Source organism: Xenopus laevis, chromosome 2S, assembly GCF_017654675.1.
Source record: "Xenopus laevis strain J_2021 chromosome 2S, Xenopus_laevis_v10.1, whole genome shotgun sequence".
Taxonomy (NCBI): Eukaryota; Metazoa; Chordata; class Amphibia; order Anura; family Pipidae; genus Xenopus; species Xenopus laevis.
Genome location: NC_054374.1, coordinates 164,823,718 through 164,845,721, shown reverse-complemented (window position 1 = coordinate 164,845,721; position 22,004 = coordinate 164,823,718). Strand labels below are relative to the sequence as shown.

The 22,004-nt window shown below is 43.4% G+C and overlaps 1 protein-coding gene across 2 annotated transcripts in view; it reads left to right on the top strand.

Annotated features, from left to right (window-relative positions):
* Positions 1-3,247: 3,247 nt before the first annotated feature.
* The window catches only part of gdpd5.S (glycerophosphodiester phosphodiesterase domain containing 5 S homeolog), a 127,382-nt gene continuing 108,625 nt past the window's right edge, over positions 3,248-22,004 (top strand). For both annotated transcript variants that reach the window (XM_018250411.2, XM_041584618.1), the window contains exon 1: positions 3,248-3,670. The gene's annotated coding sequence lies outside the window, so the exon portion shown is untranslated. The remainder of the gene's footprint in view (positions 3,671-22,004) is intronic.

The following is a 22,004-nucleotide window of genomic DNA, read 5'->3' as shown; positions in this document are numbered from 1 at the left end:
ACTTCCCAACATCATCATCATCATTTATTTCTACAAAACCAGCTATTACTCAGCACTGGCTGTCATTGAAAGGTCCCTATTCTCTAAATTGCTATGATCTCCTCTGCTGGACGCAAAGAACTGTGGGAAATGGGTTCCTGCGTAGAGAAGAGCGTCCAATGCATTGCTGAAAAAAAAAAAAAAAAAAGTTTTATGAATTTATGTATTTACAAATGACTTTAATATCCCTGACATTTTTGGCTGCCTAGAATTATTTTCCTTTCATTAAACAAAATATTTTTAATATTTTTTAATTCCCGTTTAAGACCAGACCTCAAAATACCGCAACGAAAAAGGACTTTGCTGCATTAAAGGCGCAGTAACCTTATTGCGTGTTGGTTATGGGTCAAAGGTGGGTCTTTTCTCCCCATTACATCAGGGTCCACAATGACCCAAATGGCCCTTGAAATGCTTTTGTTGACGTGATTGTGTTGATTCCTGGGAAGGCTAAAGTCATGAGGATCTTGGGGAAGTCACTTAAAGGGATTCTGTCATGATTTTTATTTTTTATTACTAAATGACACTGTTTACACTGCAAATAATTCACTGTACAATATAAAATGTCATTCCTGAAGCAGCAAGTGTATTTAGTTGTAATATTGGTGTGTAGGTGCATCTCAGCTCATTTTGCCTGGTCATGTGCTTTCAGAAAGAGCCTGCACTTTAGGATGGAACTGCTTTCTGGCAGGCTGTTGTTGCTCCTACTTGACCAAACGACCGATCTCCGCCGGACGAAAAATGTCGGGACTCTCCACACACGTTCCGAAAATCGTACGAATCCTCGATTTGTACAATGAGACCTTTGCGTCTATGCTATGGCCAGCTTTAGGGAGCTGCTATCTGGTTAACTTGCCATTGTACTGTTATTAGGCTGCTGGGGGGAGGGGAGGGGTGATATCACTACAACTTGCAGTACAGCAGTAAAGAGTGAATGAAGTTTATCAGAGCACAAGTCACATGACAGGGGCAGCTGGGAAACTGACAAAATGTCTAGCCCCATGTCAGATTTCAAAATTAAATATAAAAAAAAATCTGTTTGCTCTTTTGAGAAATGGATTCCAGTGCAGAATTCTGCTGGAGCAGCACTATTAACTGAATGTTTTTTCCCATGACAGTATCCCTTTAAATTCCCTGCGCCTCTGGCAGCGCCAAGCAACTATACAACAAGGGAATATACAGACCTGTAAGAAATAAGCAATGAAAACCAACTAAGACCAAATCCCAACTGGTGAAATCCAGACAGGTGGCAACTCTAGGAGGCAGCCATTGAAGCACAGGATACACAGTAGATAACAGATAAGTACTACTATAGTTTATATAAACAAGCTGCTGTGTAGCCATGGGGGCAGCCATTCAAGCACAGGATACACAGTAGATAACAGATAAGTACTACTATAGTTTATATAAACAAGCTGCTGTGTAGCCATGGGGGCAGCTATTCAAGCACAGGATACACAGTAGATAACAGATAAGTACTACTATAGTTTATATAAACAAGCTGCTGTGTAGCCATGGGGCAGCCATTCAAGCACAGGATACACAGTAGATAACAGATAAGTACTACTATAGTTTATATAAACAAGCTGCTGTGTAGCCATGGGGGCAGCCATTCAAGCACAGGATACACCGTAGATAACATAAGTACTACTATAGTTTATATAAACAAGTTGCTGTGTAGCCATGGGGACAGCCATTCAAGCACAGGATACACAGTAGATAACAGATAAGTACTACTATAGTTTATATAAACAAGCTGCTGTGTAGCCATGGGGGCAGCCATTCAAGCACATGATACAGAGTAGATAACAGATAAGTACTACTATAGTTTATATAAACAAGCTGCTGTGTAGCCATGGAGGCAGCCATTCAAGCACATGATACACAGTAGATAACATAAGTACTACTATAGCATACCTCCCAACTGTCCCTTTTTCGGAGGGACAGTCCCTCTTTTGACAGCTCAACCCGCAGTCCCTCATTTGTACTGGAAAGTCCCTCTTTTCTCTGCACTGAACAGCCAGAAAAAGAAACAAAGTTTCTCACTTAATTGGCTTTTAGCAGAGAGCCCAGAACACCTAACAGGTGCAAATAAGATACTTTGTAACAATTTTGAGACACTTAAAACACAGTTTAGATAAGGAGAAATATTTTCAAACTTTCATAACCTGCCAAATTTTGTAAAACAAACATGGTAATTAGGGGGTGTGGCCACATAAAGGGGTGTGGTCAAAAAATGCTGCGCTACGTGCGGAAAAAAAAATTTGTCCCTCTTTTTACTTCCAAAATGTTGGGAGGTATGCTATAGTTTATATAAACAAGCTGCTGTGTAGCCATGGGGGCAGCCATTCAAACACAGGATACACAGTAGATAACAGATAAGTACTACTATAGTTTATATAAACAAGCTGCTGTGTAGCCATGGGGGCAGCCATTCAAGCACAGGATACACAGTAGATAACAGATAAGTACTACTATAGTTTATATAAACAAGCTGCTGTGTAGCCATGGGGGCAGCCATTCAAGCACAGGATACACAGTAGATAACAGATAAGTACTACTATAGTTTATATAAACAAGCTGCTGTGTAGCCATGGGGGCAGCCATTCAAGCACAGGATACACAGTAGATAACTGATAAATTCTGAAGAATCCCATTGTATCCTACAGAGCTAATCTGCTGTGTATCCTGTGCCCTTTCACACATTCAGTAATAGCTGTCTCCATGGTTACACAGCACCTTATTTATATAGAATTTCTGAAGCAAACACACCAGTTGTACCAGTGCAGTATAACAGTACATTTTATTTCCATTACTTTAGACTTTCTATTTGGTGTTACTGTTCCTTTAAGGCACCGGCTGGCTCTGTGCTTTGAGCTAATACACAAGCAGCTTGGCAGGCAGAATAGAAAAAAGACCAAATGCAAAGCTAACGTCCCTTATAATTAATTACTATAATGATTATGCTGCAGGATCATGAAGCCCTTGCCTGGTATATTAATACAGAGTCTGGCTGTGGATTTCTACCCTCACAGGCTTCTATAAACAGACTAAGAATATTTACAAAAGAGTGAGTGTTCCTTTAAATAAACTCTGACTCAACTGTCAGTCTGAGCGCTGGCCCTTTAACAGCAGGTTGTGTATGTGTTAGAGAGAGGGGCTGTTCCTTGCCGTGACCCCGCCCCTTCTAGTTTAGTAGAAGGAGGAGGCGCTTGTCCCTGGCTCATTGCTCGCCCAGCGCTCAGCGCAGAACACAAAGGCTTCCTGCACATTCCCACTACATCCTGTCACTGCTGCTTCCCACAACGACACATTGTAGCGCTGCAACTCAACCCAGCCCTGCTATACTTTAACATTGTCCTGGAGGAATCACAGGGTAACACTGCCCTGCAAGTCTGAGACCCCTCAGCATCATCACCCCAGAACTCTCCACACCCAGCTTTTTACTTTGCTCAAAGGCTCCTCTGATCCCCTGGAAAAGGGGAGGGACCCTGGGACTTTTGCTTGAACCCCTTCTCCAGCCCAGGGAATTAGGAATTTCACTGGTAAATAGTGGAAAGTTGTTGCAGAGACAGAGAAACAGACACAGAGAGACACAGAGAGACACATTGCTGCTGGATTCTGCAGTGGAAGGGTAAGTGCTGCCGCTATTTCAATGTTATTTATATGTAAGTGCTGGAATATCAGGTGTCATTCACTTTACTGTAACTCAGGGGAAACCCAAGCTGTGCTCCTGGGAGTTGTATTCTAACAGCAGATAGTTAAACATGGCTCTGAGGGCATCATGGGATTTGTAGTAAAAACCTGGTCATGGGACATAGAGGCTGCTGGGGAAATTATGAAACTATGTAAATGGGCATGCTTAGAGCTGTAGTTTAGCCTGGGTGCAGACATAGTGTCTTGGTATATTATTTTAGGTTAAAAATAGCCTCTATAGGGTGTTGCCTGTGGCTGAGAGAGGGGCATGATGGAACATATAGTTCAGCAATAGATGAGAGTGGGTAGGGTATATATATATATATATATATATATATATATATATATATATATATATATATATATATATATATATATATATATATATATATATTACAGTTCCTTTAAGATGACAGTTTGGTCAACCCTAAGGATCGTGGAGGCAAGGGTGGTCCATGCGCCGGTCTACCTGTCCCCGTTTAACCCCCTTTACCCTTCAAGCTGGTTCTTATTATTACCCGTATATACTGCATTACAGACACTCGCTGTGCCGGGGCTTAGGAGGAAGGAGAGGAGATGAATAAGACACGGGCAGCACAAGGTGGAACAGATGGGTGGAGGATAAAGCCGACTGGCATTCTAATGCACTAAGCCATAAGCCTGGAATTTTAACAATGCAAGACGTCAGCATAGCATTTTAATTGCTATCCTAATAATTGGGTGTTCGGACAGTAGGAGCTGTTTTATAGGGCGCAGAGTAATGGTTTGAAGGCTACTTCCCCTTGAAGTGCAGTTTTGGAGCCCTTTTATCTTCCGGCTCCCCCACGATTCTCCCCTGTTTCTCTGGCTCTGCTGTTCTCCTTAGCCTGAGTGTCCTGCCCGAGGGTCCAGTAGGAGTTTGGTTCTGATCCAGTTCTATAGTCCGAGCCTTATTAACAGAAAATATTGAAAAATATTCAGAATTTAGTAATATTGTTAAATAGCATGGAAAGGATATTAAAGGGTAACTAACAGAAATGTCCTCCCTTTACATGGAAATATAAGTTACACAGAGGAAAGGGTCAGACATTGGTCTGGACTCCGTCTCATTCGGTTATAGTGGGGTTTTGCTTCTTTCAGGCTTATCCAGACGACTGATAAAATCTAAAGCAGGGAATGGGGGGGGGGGGGTACTGAATCAGTAAACCATTTGGTGAACTTCATAAGGTGCAAATCAGTTGAGCAGGTGAGTCTGTGGGTGCAGCACAGGGAGCCCTGATAGTAACATTTATTCCATTCAGTGGTGGAACTACCCTGCAGCCTGTCTGCATTATGGCAGCCCCCTCTTTTGGTTACTCTTCACAAGTGAGCAGGGGGGTGTTCAAGCCCCCCCAAAAAAAGTTATAATGGTATTTTGTCCAACAACTGTTGGTCAGTGTTCTGTATCAGAACACAGAGGGGTGGCAGTTAGGCAGGGGCATCTTGACTGCCACCATTTATTGCTGCTGGACCATGTTCCATAGGCCTTAAAGGAATCTCATTTCTGAGGAAGTGCGTAGCCACGAAACGCATCAGACCTCAGACGCTAGCTGTTTGATCGGATGTGAAAATAAAGTTATACCTTTTTAACCATAACCTTGTGAGTGGGCGATTCCTCTTGATGCCAGTGTGCGCTGCCACAAATCTTTGTGTGCTCATTCTAAAAGAATGTCATTCTAAGCAACTTTCATGAAAAAAATCAATGATTTCACTTGAAATTACATTTTTATTCATTAGGTAAAATTGTATTTTTTTGATTATATGCCCTTTAAAGGAGAAGGAAAGCTATGGATGCATTTTAATGCCAATAGATTAGCCACAACAGTCCAAGCTATAACACTATATTTATTCTGTAGAATGCTTTACCATACCTGAGTAATCAGCTCTAGAAGCTCTCTGTTTGTTTAGGAAAGCAGCTGCCGTATTAGCTTGGTGTGACATCACTTCCTGCCTGAGTCTCTCCCTGCTCACTCATAGCTCTGGGCTCAGATTACAACAGGGAGGGGAGAGGAGCAAACTGAGCATGCTCAAGCCCTAGCCCTGGAGGTTTAAGCTGAAAACAGTTAGTCTGATACAGAAGCCCATGAGTACACAATAGAAGGAAAGAAATGTGCTGTTTCTTTTGTCAGAGGACCTTTCTGATAAAGTTTACTTAGTTTTAACCTTTCCTTCAAATGACTTTTCCCCAGTGTTGTTAATGGAAGGGATCCATGTAACTCTGCACTCGTGTATATTATTTATTCAACGTACTGATGCCAGAATTGTTATATAAAGCAATTAATCCTTTGTTTGTTTGAGTTCTGCCGGGTACTTGTTATCCTCCTCCCTCATTCATGGAATAGACAGAGCCGGGTTTTTTTTTTTAAATTGCTTTACGTAATTGTTTTCCCGGATTTTAAATCCACGTACGCTGCGGGATTATCCGCTTTTATGGCTGGAGCTGCCGGAGAGAATCTAAGGCGAGGGCCTGGCATGGAGACCAGTGCTGATGCCGCTGCAGAGATCCGAGAGGCGTTCGGCTGAATAGAGAACCGGTTCTGTTGGGTCTATTTCTGCCTCTTAGTTGTTCCCCAGGCAGCGGCTACATTGTCTGTAATACAAGCAGCCGAAAATTTTAAAATATATTTTATTCTTGGGTTTATGTGGTAATGTTTTTATTGTATTTTGTACCATTGAAACAATCTAGCAGCAGCCACGAACCCATTTCCATCCATCAGGCATAAGTACTGACGGTTGTTCCCCTTTAAATTAACTGTCAGAGGGATATTCTGAGACAATTTGCAATAGCTTTTTATTATTTGTGGTTTTTGAGTTATTTAGCTTTTTATTCACCAGCATCGCCAGTTTGCCATTTCAGCCATCTGGTTGCCAAGGTCCAAATTACCCTAGCAACCATGCATTGATTTGAATAAGAGACTGGAATAGGAATAGAAAGATGAGTAATAAAAAGTAGCAATACATTTGTAGCCTTACAGAGCATTTGTTTTTAGATGGGGCTCAGTGACCCCCATTAGAAAGTGGGAAAGAGTCAGAAGAAAAAGGGAAATAATTAAACAATAAATAATGAAGACCAATTGAAAAGTTGCTTAGAATTGGCCATTCTATAACCTACTGAAAGGCGAGACCTAAGAGCAATGAGATTTACAGTATAGTGTGTGCAACTGGAGAAATGTTGAATACTGTTACATAGTTCACCTAGAGTATATACATACCTCCCAAATGTCCTGTTTTTTGCGGGACAGCTCAACCTGCGGCCCCATTTTGTTACGGAAATGTCCAACTTTCCCTTTGATCTCCTGCACTAAACGGCCAGAAAAAGATAAAGTTGCTATAACTAGATAGCAGGTGCACTTCGATACATTTGTTACAATTTAAGACAAGCAAAGAAACCATTGTTACCATTTAAGACAAGCAGGTCTCTCTGGGAAACTGTGACTTGCAGCTTAAAGGGCAATTTACCTTCATTAGCAAAACTGTAATAACACATAAAAACAACCCTAAAACCCACAGAAATGTGTTCAAACTTTTCATAACCTGCCAAATTTAGTAAAATAGACATGGTAATTAGGGGGTGTGGCCACAAATGGGCGTGGTCATACATATCCGCCATGCTGTGCTTTTTGTCCCTCCTTCGATTTGCAAAATGTTTGGCGGTATGTATATAGTCAGGACCAGCAGTGCAGAAATAGCAAAGCGCAGACAGAATCATTTTGTGTTTATTTTATTGCAGTGGCTTTTGGGATTGTCTGAAATATTTGAAGCTACTGTAACAGCTGATACATATTGGCCTGTGGCTTAGAGTTGGGCCCCTTTATCCTGACCCTGTGCTCAAGGCTGAGCCACATACAGGGTGCAGGGAGTTGCACAAATAAATGCATTATCCCTAACAAAGCGGCCGCTTCCCATTGGTGCCTGTTTTGCTCTGTGGATCCTCCAGCCTCTCCTCACTGTGCCCCGGGCAGTGGAATAACATGGAGACGTGTTGAGGCATCTCTGCTATTTTTAGGCTGGTTAATCTGTGTTTCTCGACCGCTCTAATGAACTCGCTGCATTGCAACGTGTGGGGCTTATTTACACGAGACAGCATTGCTGGGGTCATGTGACCAAGTCTGCACCCCCCCCACCAAGGATCCCAGGCCTAAACTTTATCATTTAGTGACGGAATTTTCTGTTCATTGTGAGGGATAATTACTGACGGCACAAACACCGTAAAATCCCTATAAATTCCTCTGCTCATATTAATAGGGAGTTGCACCTGGGCTGTTCCTGTATTGTATCCTGTTAGTTTTATGGAAGATTATTAATAATAATAATATTATTATAAGTTCCATTCTGCTCTGTGATGCAGATATGTCTGTTCTGTACTGCCTGCTGAATTGTGCTTAGTACAGAGGAATATCTATGCTGCCATAGTTTTATGGGATCTCTCTGTACAGACTATGAGCAAACTTAGGGGACTGTTCCTGCTGAATTGTGCTTAGTACAGGGAATACCTATGCTGCCATAGTTTTATGGGATCTCTCTGTACAGACTATGAGCAAACTTAGGGACTGTTCCTGCTGAATTGTGCTTAGTACAGGGGAATACCTATGCTGCCATAGTTTTATGGGATCTCTCTGTACAGACTATGAGCAAACTTAGGGGACTGTTCCTGCTGAATTGTGCTTAGTACAGGGAATACCTATGCTGCCATAGTTTTATGGGTACTCTCTGTACAGACTATGAGCAAACTTAGGGACTGTTCCTGCTGAATTGTGCTTCAGTTTTTTGCTTTTGAATGACAAACCCGCACCACCCGCACCTCCCATACCAGTAAGGGGATAACAAGACTCCAGTTGGGCTTTGGGAGAAGATAAAAAAAGGGGTGGCCAGGCAACCAGAAAACAAGGGAATCATACGCATGTCTGAAACTGCAAGTCATATATATCTACACAGAACCCTCCTTATTTATAATTTATAAGTACAAAGACAATATACATAGTAGATAGCAGCAGCCACTAGTAAGGGAAGTCTAAGGATATAGTAAACAGTTTAGCGCCTCAACCAATGTTTATTGGGCCCACCTGAGCAAAATTACCTGAACCGTTATCTTTTATTGGCCATTTCTACTCAAAATAGAAAATAAAAAGTCACGCTGATATTAACCCAGATAAAGAGTTTCTTTTCACTGTTCACTGCAGCACAGAAGCGAGTGAGTAATAAGATCAGAGGGGGGCAGTCACGATCACTGGCAGGTTTATTATGTTGTATATAAACAGCGCACAGGTCAGTAAGGGCCCGGCCTCATGTTCATGAGCTTTAATAATATTAATCACTGATAATACAAATGCACCATGTGCCTCCAATGGGGACTGAAGGCCACTTAGTGTGAGTGCTTTTTTGTACCCTGGGTACCCCTGGAACTATAGCAGGATGACACCCCAATGTTTCTATATATCTGTAACCTTGTTATGAGCTAAGGGGGCCCAGTCTGAAGGTCAGTTAGGAGGAGATTTGGGGTGAGTGCTTATTTGTACCCTGGGTACCCTGGAAACTATAGCAGGGTGACACCCCAATGTTTCTATATATCTTGTAACCTTGTTATGAGCTAAGGGGGCCCAGTCTGAAGGCCAGTTAGGGGGAGATTTGGGGTGTGTGCTTATTTGTACCCTGGGTACCCTGAACTATAGCAGGGTGACACCCCAAATGTTTCTATATATCTGTAACCTTGTTATGAGCTAAGGGGGGCCCAGTCTGAAGGTCAGTTAGGGGGAGATTTGGGGTGAGTGTTTATTTGTACCCTGGGTACCCCTGGAACTATAGCAGGGTGACACCCAATTTTTCTATATATCTGTAACCTTGTTATGAGCTAAGGGGGCCCAGTTGAAGGTCAGTTAGGGGGAGATTTTGGGGTGAGTGCTTATTTGTACCCTGGGTACCCCTGGAACTATAGCAGGGTGACACCCCAATGTTTCTATATATCTGTAACCTTGTTATGAGCTAAGGGGGCCCAGTCTGAAGGTCAGTTAGGGGGAGATTTGGGGTGAGTGCTTATTTGTACCCTGGTACCCTGGAAATATAGCAGGGTGACTGTTACCCCAATGTTTCTATATATCTGTAACCTTGTTATGAGCTAAGGGGGCCCAGTCTGAAGGCCAGTTAGGGGGAGATTTGGGGTGAGTGATTATTTGTACCCTGGGTACCCCTGGAACTATAGCAGGGTGACACCCCAATGTTTCTATATATCTGTAACTGTTTGACTACATAATGCTTTAGTGTGCCCAGTACCTTGGTATGAGAGTCTAGAGTGGATAATGTGATGGATCAGGATTATTGATTTATAGGAGGAAACTTGCTGTTGCAGGAATTCGTTGCTGCTAAAAGTATAAGAAACCTGTTCATCACTTCTTGCCTATTCTGCCCCTCCTGGGAAAAGCCGAAAGTGGAGTTTACTTTACAATTAAATTTGATTTCTGTATCTCAGATCTACTTTGTTAATCTGAGAGGTTGGAATTGACCCTTAAATTGGCTCTAATCTACCAATGTTGGTGGGAATCACAGATCCAATTACTAGAAAGTAGGTGGACATGGGGCTCTTTCTAGATGACTATGTTTGGAGACTTCTGTAACCCTAACTGTAATTTTGTTTGTGCCTTTTAACTGAGTGGTACCTAAAGCCTAGTCAACTATAAAGGTGCTGGGAGTATTTGGGTGAAGGGGACTTCTTTCTTGCAGATGCAGTACATGGCTGATATAAAAGCTTCAGCCACAAATTGTAGTTACCTCTTGTTTAGGTGGGATAGTCCAGGATCTATTGACCTCTAGAGATCACACACTTGGGATTGGCTGAACGCTCTGTTGATACAGAACCCTAGGAATCATGGTGTTGATTTACTGATCTAGGCACTTGATTGCCCAGTGCAGTTGTCCATAGCAACCAATCCTATTTTTGATATACCTGCCCTTTTAATAGTCTAAGCAAACATTGCTGATGGGGAAACACCTAGGTCAGTAAATGAGCAAAATCACATGAAAACTAAAATACCCAAGGGGACTTGCCATTACAACATCATCCCCAAGCAATTTCCACTCATTATTTAGATGAGGCAACTCTAACGAGGCATTGTTAGATATAATTAGCAGATTAAGCAGAGGATTAGCTCAACTGGAAATTAACAATGAAAGTTAAGTGCTGATTAATCGGCCTGCACCAAGGTCAATGGTTGGCTCACGGAAACTGGCTGCTGGGAGTTGCTAAAAGGCCAAGGGTTTGCCTGGAGTATTTCACCCTTACGTTGTGTTCAGCTGGCTGATAATTTATTATTATTACTATTATTAATAACACATACTAATAAAACTACAATAAATGGGTGAACATTAAACATACAGAGTTACATACAAAAACACCCCAAACTGAGAGGTAACATTCTAAAAGTATTACTACTCTCCTTCGCACAGAAGGCTGCTAAGATTTGGGGGATTTTATTATAAACCGCTGCCGTGTGTTTGTGCGTCTGGTCTCCTCATTGGTTTGCGGCGCTATTTTCTGATCAGCACTTTGTGAGGAAGTTCTAGTAGTAAAGCTGAGCTCTTTGACCGAGTGCCTAAACCCACTGCTTCCCTGGGAATCTGAGAGGATGGGCTGGATGAGGGTGAGACTGAACCCTGCTGTAACTCAAGCACTCGCTGCCTTACTCCACAGAACGATCCTACTAATGGGGAGGTTGTCCTTAAAATCCTTCCAGTCAGTTGCAGACAGTAACAATTTTAGCAACATTTTTAAACTAAAAATAATTGTTTTGTTGGGAGTACAACCCTTCAGCCAGGAATTTAAACTTAATTTATTTATTATTGCTAGTGATAATTTCCTTAGCAACCATAACAGAGATCAGTTCCTAGAAAGGATAGAAATTTAATTTCTATAACAGGTATAGTAGGGAGAGCTGGTGCCTATAGTAACAGTGGATAATAGTCTCTGGGAAGGGAGTGTGACTGTGGGATAGCAGGTATAGTAGAGAGAGATGGTGTCTATAGTAACAGTGGGATAATAGTCTCTGGGAAGGGAGTGTGACTGTGGGATAGCAGGTATAGTAGGGAGAGATGGTGTCTATAGTAACAGTGGATAATAGTCTCTGGGAAGGCAGTGTGACTGTGGGATAGCAGGTATAGTAGGGAGAGATGGTGCCTATAGTAACAGTGGATAATAGTCTCTGGGAAGGGAGTGTGACTGTGGGATAGCAGGTATAGTAGGGAGAGATGGTGCCTATAGTAACAGTGGATAATAGTCTCTGGGAAGGGAGTGTGACTGTGGGATAGCAGGTATAGTAGGGAGAGATGGTGCCTATAGTAACAGTGGGATAATAGTCTCTGGGAAGGGAGTGTGACTGTGGGATAGCAGGTATAGTAGGGAGAGATGGTGCCTATAGTAACAGTGGATAATAGTCTCTGGGAAGGGAGTGTGACTGTGGGATAGCAGGTATAGTAGGGAGAGATGGTGCCTATAGTAACAGTGGATAATAGTCTCTGGGAAGGGAGTGTGACTGTGGGATAGCAGGTATAGTAGGGAGAGATGGTGCCTATAGTAACAGTGGATAATAGTCTCTGGGAAGGGAGTGTGACTGTGCGATAGCAGGTATAGTAGGGAGAGATGGTGCCTATAGTAACAGTGGGATAATAGTCTCTGGGAAGGGAGTGTGACTGTGGGATAGCAGGTATAGTAGGGAGAGATGGTGTCTATAGTAACAGTGGGATAATAGTCTCTGGGAAGGGAGTGTGACTGTGGGATAGCAGGTATAGTAGGGAGAGATGGTGCCTATAGTAACAGTGGATAATAGTCTCTGGGAAGGGAGTGTGACTGAGGGATAGCAGGTATAGTAGGGAGAGATGGTGTCTATAGTAACAGTGGATAATAGTCTCTGGGAAGGGAGTGTGACTGTGGGATAGCAGGTATAGTAGGGAGAGATGGTGTCTATAGTAACAGTGGATAATAGTCTCTGGGAAGGGAGTGTGACTGTGAGATAGCAGGTATAGTAGGGAGAGATGGTGCCTATAGTAACAGTGGATAATAGTCTCTGGGAAGGGAGTGTGACTGTGGGATAGCAGGTATAGTAGGGAGAGATGGTGTCTATAGTAACAGTGGATAATAGTCTCTGGGAAGGGAGTGTGACTGTTGGATAGCAGGTATAGTAGGGAGAGATGGTGTCTATAGTAACAGTGGATAATAGTCTCTGGGAAGGGAGTGTGACTGTTGGATAGCAGGTATAGTAGGGAGAGATGGTGTCTATAGTAACAGTGGATAATAGTCTCTGGGAAGGGAGTGTGACTGTTGGATAGCAGGTATAGTAGGGAGAGATGGTGTCTATAGTAACAGTGGATAATAGTCTCTGGGAAGGGAGTGTGACTGTGAGATAGCAGGTATAGTAGGGAGAGATGGTGCCTATAGTAACAGTGGATAATAGTCTCTGGGAAGGGAGTGTGACTGAGGGATAGCAGGTATAGTAGGGAGAGATGGTGTCTATAGTAACAGTGGATAATAGTCTCTGGGAAGGGAGTGTGACTGTGAGATAGCAGGTATAGTAGGGAGAGATGGTGTCTATAGTAACAGTGGATAATAGTCTCTGGGAAGGGAGTGTGACTGTGGGATAGCAGGTTATAGTAGGGAGAGATGGTGCCTATAGTAACAGTGGGATAATGGTCTCTGGGAAGGGAGTGTGACTGTGGGATAGCAGGTATAGTAGGGAGAGATGGTGCCTATAGTAACAGTGGGATAATAGTCTCTGGGAAGGGAGTGTGACTGTGGGATAGCAGGTATAGTAGGGAGAGATGGTGCCTATAGTAACAGTGGATAATAGTCTCTGGGAAGGGAGTGTGACTGTGGGATAGCAGGTATAGTAGGGAGAGATGGTGCCTATAGTAACAGTGGATAATAGTCTCTGGGAAGGGAGTGTGACTGTGGGATAGCAGGTATAGTAGGGAGAGATGGTGCCTATAGTAACAGTGGATAATAGTCTCTGGGAGGGAGAGATGGTGCCTATAGTAACAGTGGGATAATAGTCTCTGGGAAGGGAGTGTGACTGTGGGATAGCAGGTATAGTAGGGAGAGATGGTGTCTATAGTAACAGTGGGATAATAGTCTCTGGGAAGGGAGTGTGACTGTGGGATAGCAGGTATAGTAGGGAGAGATGGTGCCTATAGTAACAGTGGATAATAGTCTCTGGGAAGGGAGTGTGACTGTGGGATAGCAGGTATAGTAGGGAGAGATGGTGCCTATAGTAACAGTGGATAATAGTCTCTGGGAAGGGAGTGTGACTGAGGGATAGCAGGTATAGTAGGGAGAGAAGGTGTCTATAGTAACAGTGGATAATAGTCTCTGGGAAGGGAGTGTGACTGTGGGATAGCAGGTATAGTAGGGAGAGATGGTGTCTATAGTAACAGTGGATAATAGTCTCTGGGAAGGGAGTGTGACTGTGAGATAGCAGGTATAGTAGGGAGAGATGGTGCCTATAGTAACAGTGGATAATAGTCTCTGGGAAGGGAGTGTGACTGTGGGATAGCAGGTATAGTAGGGAGAGATGGTGTCTATAGTAACAGTGGATAATAGTCTCTGGGAAGGGAGTGTGACTGTTGGATAGCAGGTATAGTAGGGAGAGATGGTGTCTATAGTAACAGTGGATAATAGTCTCTGGGAAGGGAGTGTGACTGTTGGATAGCAGGTATAGTAGGGAGAGATGGTGTCTATAGTAACAGTGGATAATAGTCTCTGGGAAGGGAGTGTGACTGTGAGATAGCAGGTATAGTAGGGAGAGATGGTGCCTATAGTAACAGTGGATAATAGTCTCTGGGAAGGGAGTGTGACTGAGGGATAGCAGGTATAGTAGGGAGAGATGGTGTCTATAGTAACAGTGGATAATAGTCTCTGGGAAGGGAGTGTGACTGTGAGATAGCAGGTATAGTAGGGAGAGATGGTGTCTATAGTAACAGTGGATAATAGTCTCTGGGAAGGGAGTGTGACTGTGGGATAGCAGGTATAGTAGGGAGAGATGGTGCCTATAGTAACAGTGGATAATAGTCTCTGGGAAGGGAGTGTGACTGTGAGATAGCAGGTATAGTAGGGAGAGATGGTGCCTATAGTAACAGTGGATAATAGTCTCTGGGAAGGGAATGTGACTGTGGGATAGCAGGTATAGTAGGGAGAGATGGTGCCTATAGTAACAGTGGATAATAGTCTCTGGGAAGGGAGTGTGACTGAGGGATAGCAGGTATAGTAGGGAGAGATGGTGCCTATAGTAACAGTGGATAATAGTCTTTGGGAAGGGAGTGTGACTGTGGGATAGCAGGTATAGTAGGGAGAGATGGTGCCTATAGTAACAGTGGATAATAGTCTTTGGGAAGGGAGTGTGACTGTGGGATAGCAGGTATAGTAGGGAGAGATGGTGTCTATAGTAACAGTGGGATAATAGTCTCTGGGAAGGGAGTGTGACTGTGGGATAGCAGGTATAGTAGGGAGAGATGGTGCCTATAGTAACAGTGGATAATAGTCTCTGGGAAGGGAGTGTGACTGTGGGATAGCAGGTATAGTAGGGAGAGATGGTGACTATAGTAACAGTGGATAATAGTCTCTGGGAAGGGAGTGTGACTGAGGGATAGCAGGTATCAGGGCCGCCATCAGGGGGGGACAGGGGGGACAAGCGTACCGGGCCCGGGCATGAAGGGGGGCCCGGCAGCGCTGCATTTTTTGAAGATCCGGGCCCCCCTTACGAGCGCCCGAGCCGTACGTCTTGCCTCTTGCGTTGCCAATGCGGAAGTGCCGAAAAGCCGAAGCCGATGCGCCGAAAATACCCGAAGTCACGGAAAAAGCCGAAGTCACGAAGCGCCGAAAAGACCCGAAGTCACGAAAATAGCCGAAGCCGAAGTCCTGAAGCAGCGCAAAGACCCGAAGTCACGAAAACAGCCGAAATTGAAGTCATGAAGCGGTGAAAAGACCCGAAGTCACGAAAGGAGGCGAAGTTGAAGTACTGAAGCCATGAGTTCAATCCTACTGAACACCAGTTTGTGTTTTTTTTTTTTTTTAATCCCCTGGCCACCAATGTATTATTTTAATATTCTATAGGCCCCTGCCACCAATCTTTTTTTTAAAACTTTTTTTTTGGGGCCCCAATTTTTTTTTTAACTCGTAAGGGGCCCCTTGCCACCATTGTTTTTTTTTTTTTTTTAAAAAAAATTAATTTTCTTTTTGGTGGCCCCTAATTTTTTTAACTTGTAAGGGGGCCCCTGCCACCAGTTTTTTTTTTTCAAAAAAAAATAATTTTTTTTTCCAATTTTTTTTTGGGGCCCCAATTTGTTTTTAACTTATAAGGGGGCCCCTGCCGCCAATGTTTTTTTTTTTTTAAAATAAAAATATTTTTTTTTTACATTTTTTTTGGGGCCCCAATTTGTTTTTAACTTATAAGGGGGCCCCTGCCACCAATGTTTGTTTATTTTTTAGTTTTTTTTTAAAATTTTTTTTTTTTGGGGCCCCAATTTTTTATAAGGGGGCCGTGGGCGACCATCAATAGCTTTTTACAACTTGTGTGGGGGGGGGTTACTTTTTTAGCGCTGATGTCTGTGTGGTCTTTTAACTGCGATGTGGAGTGGGCGGGATATGGGGTGGAGCTTGGTCGTCAGTGTGGGCGGGGCCCAGGGGGCCCCAAAAATTTTGTTGTACGGGGCCCCGTGATTTCTAATGGCGGCCCTGGCAGGTATAGTAGGGAGAGATGGTGTCTATAGTAACAGTGGATAATAATCTCTGGGAAGGGAGTGTGACTGTGGGATAGCAGGTATAGTAGGGAGAGATGGTGTCTATAGTAACAGTGGATAATAGTCTCTGGGAAGGGAGTGTGACTGTGAGATAGCAGGTATAGTAGGGAGAGATGGTGTCTATAGTAACAGTGGGATAATAGTCTCTGGGAAGGGAGTGTGACTGTGGGATAGCAGGTATAGTAGGGAGAGATGGAGCCTATAGTAACAGTGGATAATAGTCTCTGGGAAGGGAGTGTGACTGAGGGATAACAGGTATAGTAGGGAGAGATGGTGTCTATAGTAACAGTGGATAATAGTCTCTGGGAAGGGAGTGTGACTGTGGGATAGCAGGTATAGTAGGGAGAGATGTGTCTATAGTAACAGTGGATAATAGTCTCTGGGAAGGGAGTGTGACTGTGGGATAGCAGGTATAGTAGGGAGAGATGGTGTCTATAGTAACAGTGGATAATAGTCTCTGGGAAGGGAGTGTGACTGTGGGATAGCAGGTATAGTAGGGAGAGATGGTATCTATAGTAACAGTGGATAATAGTCTCTGGGAAGGGAGTGTGACTGTGGGATAGCAGGTATAGTAGGGAGAGATGGTATCTATAGTAACAGTGGATAATAGTCTCTGGGAAGGGAGTGTGACTGTGGGATAGCAGGTATAGTAGGGAGAGATGGTGTCTATAGTAACAGTGGATAATAGTCTCTGGGAAGGGAGTGTGACTGTGGGATAGCAGGTATAGTAGGGAGAGATTTTACCTGAGTGAAACAATAGGCAAAAAGTATGTTTAGTACATGCCCTATTTATTGCGCTCATGTTGAACAAGGGGGTATATTGCTCCCTTAAAAATAGAGGGGCCACTAGGCCCCGGTGTGGTAGTTGCTAAAAGCTGTACATGCTAAAGGAAAATAAGGAGCTTTCTGTTAAGTCAGATTGAGCACATTTAAATTTTACACAGCCTTAACAGAGTTGGCAGTTGCTTCTTATGCTTCTTATTTGCCCTGTTATCCACAGGAACACACTTTATATTTAGGGTTGTTGGTGTATGTGGCCCAAACAAATTCCTCTAATTGTACCCCCCCCTATTATAATTCTAATTTCGACCTAAACCAGGGCTGGAAGTAGGTGCAGGCAGAAGAGGCTTGTGCCTTGGGTACAATTTAAGGGGTGGGGAGCAATAGTGGGGGTAGTAGTTTGATGGCTGTGGGGTAGAATGGAGAGAGGCAGAGGGAGCAAGTGGACCAGGGGGTGATGGTGGTGTGTTTACCAGGTGTGGGTTGTGAGTGATCTTTGGGGGTGACGTGTGGACCAAGGATGTGGGGGTTAATGAGTGCCAGTCTAAATACTATTACTTTAGGCATCAACACTACTTGGCCCAGCTCTATCCAACGGCACATTTACCCCTAGCGAGTGTCTCACATTCCCATTGAGATTTCCACTCTCTGTAAGCCACAAAATCACACAGAATTTGATACACTTTCACGATCCATTTGGGTGTTCCAGAAATTTGGGACATTAAAAGTCATATTTACATCTGCTCCAGAACATCACCGGCCTGTCTGTTCCCAAATAGTTCCATTGCACTTATGTTTATGTCTGTGTTGTGACATTACTGGTGCCCCCCATTGTGATATCACTTGTATGGCCACACCCAACATGCAGAACATCTGTCTCCGTTATGACTGTATCTCTTTATATTATGCTGGGTATTAGTGATCATTTAAATGGTTAACTTGACGCAGCATTCCCATAATGCCCTTGTGCTTGAGGAACACATTGATGCTAAGCCATGTGCAGAGAGCTCTGTATAAGAGAGCACCTTTATTGCTCCCACTGTTCAGCTGTGTGTCGCCTTGAGATTCCATGGTGTGTGTGTGTGTGTGTGTGTGTGTGTGTGTGTGTGTGTATATATATATATATATATATATATATATATATATATATATATATACACGTGAGCACATTTAGCCCAGCTGAGTCACCTGATGTTCCCATTACTTCACACCGAGCATTAATTGGCCTGTCTTATAGAATATAGATGGCCTTCTGGGAGGCATGACTTCAGCTGTATTTAACCACTTTAGTACCACTGCTCTCTTATGCAACCCGAATTTCTAACCACTATGTAACTAATGTAAAGACCAAGTCAGTCCTTTATTTTGTTAATGGTCTTTCCCTCTTATTATTTGCTGCTGCTGTATACTCTCTCATGTACAGCAGCTCTATGTGAGAAGTGCTAGGGTCTCCCTACCTGTGATACGTAAAGTCGGGTAAGTGACGATATTCACGATATTTGTGGAAAATGTTCACCCATCCAGTGAAGCAGAATTTGCCACTGCCAGATTAGGGGTCACTTGTTACCTTTAGTGATATTATTTAAGCTGTATGTAATAAAATCACAGTTCTAGTAACCCTTAGCAACCAGTAGGCCAGGCATGTAGAAATGTATTTGTTCTTATCTTCTAGCACATGGCTTGCCCTTATTACATAAACCCAATAGGTAGAGTTTGCATTCGGTATCCTGTGTGTCCACCAATGGTTCCTTCTCGCTACCCAAAATCCATCTTAGTCCAGGGCAGTGGGTTATAAACTGTGGGTCTGGCTTCCTTTAAGTCTGGAGGAGGCTCCGTCTAAAGGCTTATTTGGCTGAAATTGTTGGAGAATGTCCACTTCGGGGGCATCAAAACTCAAATGAAAGATCAGTTGGGTGCAGTCTTGGACTGGCCTACTGGGATACCAGGAAAATGGCCGGTGGGCCCACACGCTGCTAAACATTTGGCCTATTTCATGACTATTCCCTATTTCTATGAGAACAAATTGGCGAAATAGATGTAATATTAGATTATAGTATGTAAAGAGAAGAGACTAGAAGAATAGAGGTTGAGTGAGGGAGGAAGACTCTGGTGTCCCAGTCTGACACTGGTTGGGTGAGCTTTGTTGTGTCTATTTATTAGATATTCTTGGGATAAGGTCCAGTGTTTTCTTTTATCTGTGAACTTTCCTTCCTATGGGCTAAGGGGACCAAAGTTGGACCTCCAAGGGAGAGGTGAGGTGGAACCTTGGGCTTTATCCATAGCCAATAACAGCCATTTGATAGCACATTTCTTAGGAAATAGGTAGCTGCCTAAAAGAATTGGTGTCCCTCCTCTTACAAGAACTACCCCTCTTCTTACTGAGATACAGCCTTGGACTGGACCTCCTAGGACTCGCCATATAACCTTATGTTTTGGGTCCAATCTCACATTAAAGGGATACTGTCATGGGAAATTTTTTTTTTTCCAAAATGAATCAGTTAATAGTGCTTCTCCAGCAGAATTCTGCACTGAAATGTATTTCTCAAAAGACCAAACAGATTTTTTTATATTCAATTTTGACATGGGGGCTAGACATTTTGCCAATTTCCCAGCTACCCCCAGTCATGTGACTTGTGCCTGCACTTTAGGAGAGAAATGCTTTCTGGCAGGCTGCTGTTTTTCCTTCTCAATGTAACTGAATGTGTCTCAGTGGGACATGGATTTTACTATTGAGTGCTGTTCTTAGATCTACCAGGCAGCTGTTATCTTGTGTTAAGCTGGCCATAGACGCAAAGATCTGATCGTACGAATCGAGGATTCGTACGATTTTCGGAACGTGTCTGGAGAGTCCCGACATTTTTCTTCCGGCGGAGATTGGTCGTTTGGTCGATCGGACAGGTTAGAAAATTTCTGTCGGCTGCCGATAATATCTCTGCGTGTATTGCCGATCGTACGATTTTCAGTGCGAGACTGTCACCAGCTTTGGTTGGACATAGATATCGTACAATTGCTGTCAGGGGCAGAACATTGCTGATCTGTTCTTTAACTAATCTGACTGGTAAGACTTTGATCTGAATGGTTAGTGGCGGGTCGGGAGATGGGAAAGTTCGATCGTACGATGATACGTACGATCGGATCTTTGCATCTATGGCCAGCTTTAGGGAGCTGCTATCTGGTTACCTTCCCATTGTTCTTTTGTTTGGCTGCTGGGGGGGAAAAGGGAGGGGGGTGATATCACTCCAACTTGCAGTACAGCAGTAAAGAGTGATTGAAGTTCATCAGAGCACAAGTCACATGACTGGGAGCAGCTGGGAAATTGACAATATGTCTAGCCCCATGTCAGATTTCAAAATTGAATATAAAAAAATCTGTTTGCTCTTTTGAGAAATGGATTTCAGTGCAGAATTCTGCTGGAGCAGCACTATTAACTGATTCATTTTGGAAATTTCTTTTTTCCCATGACAGTATCCCTTTAATTAGTTGTAGTGAATGCTTAATCATATAGGTATTACATTGTCCTAGTTTGGAAATAGGTAAGAGCTGGTTGAGACTGTCTTTTTGGTTGGGGCCCACTTGAGTCTGAACCCACCAGGAGATCCTCTGGTACCTTCCAGTTCACATTGGGTACAGCTGGGCCTTGTCATTGGCTCATTAGGGATCCTGTGAAATTGAGTAGCCGTTTGGTGGTAGAATAGACTTGAGTAGGAGTCACTGACTCATTCAGTGGATGAAAGTCAGGTCTTTAGTCATCTACTGAGAAGGTTTTTGTTTGGAGCCGGTGACGCACACACACACGTTGCTACTTAATTCAGTGACTTTATTATCTTGTATTTATAAAAGAACTGGCAAAGTACAAGCTATTTCCCAGTTGGAGTGCATTAACCCGCAGATACAGAGCAAGGAGGATGGCTTTGAGTCTCATTAGAATTACCCGCCATCATTTGACCTAATTGACGGCACTGCAGTTTAATCCATCCCGGCACCAGCGACTACATTAAGGGCAGTGTCTTCCAAACATCGGGTGCCCTGCCCAAACAATAGAAGGGGTGGTCTAGCTTATAGGATGAAATATGAGGGGGAATACTTATATACTGTATTGAATATCCTTGAAAAGAGTTCCTGTTACTAATATGTATTCCTTTATCTATAACCTTGATATAAATGTATTAGGGCTTTAATGGGTCCAGTTTATAGGGTCTGCTTCTCCGTAGTTCTGCCCCCTGGTGCTATGTATTTAAGTAATGTGCGGGCCGGCCCAATACGCACGGGACCCGTGGGTTTACCCGTGAGTTCGGGCCGACCTCGCACTCCTCTTAGCGTTCTTCTTTTATAGACACTGCGCCTGCCCACCACGCCCCTTTTGTGATGTCATCGGCGAGGCGGATCAGGCGCGGGTCAATAAAAGGAAGTCGGGCGCAGGCTGAGGGAGGGCGGGTTAGGGTCGGGTGCGTGTCGGGAAAAACCCCGAACCGCACATCACTAATGTATATGGATAAATGACTCCCCATGCTCTGTCCATACATAGAATGATATGGTGCAGAAATATATTGTTAGAATTCTGGTCATATTCGGGAATATTTCCATCAAATCCCCTCTCCCTTCTTCTAAACTGTACTTGAGAGGAGCCCGGGTCCACCCTGATATTCTTTGCTATTGAGCAATCTTATTATGCCCCCATATTCAAGATGAGGTCTTCCCTG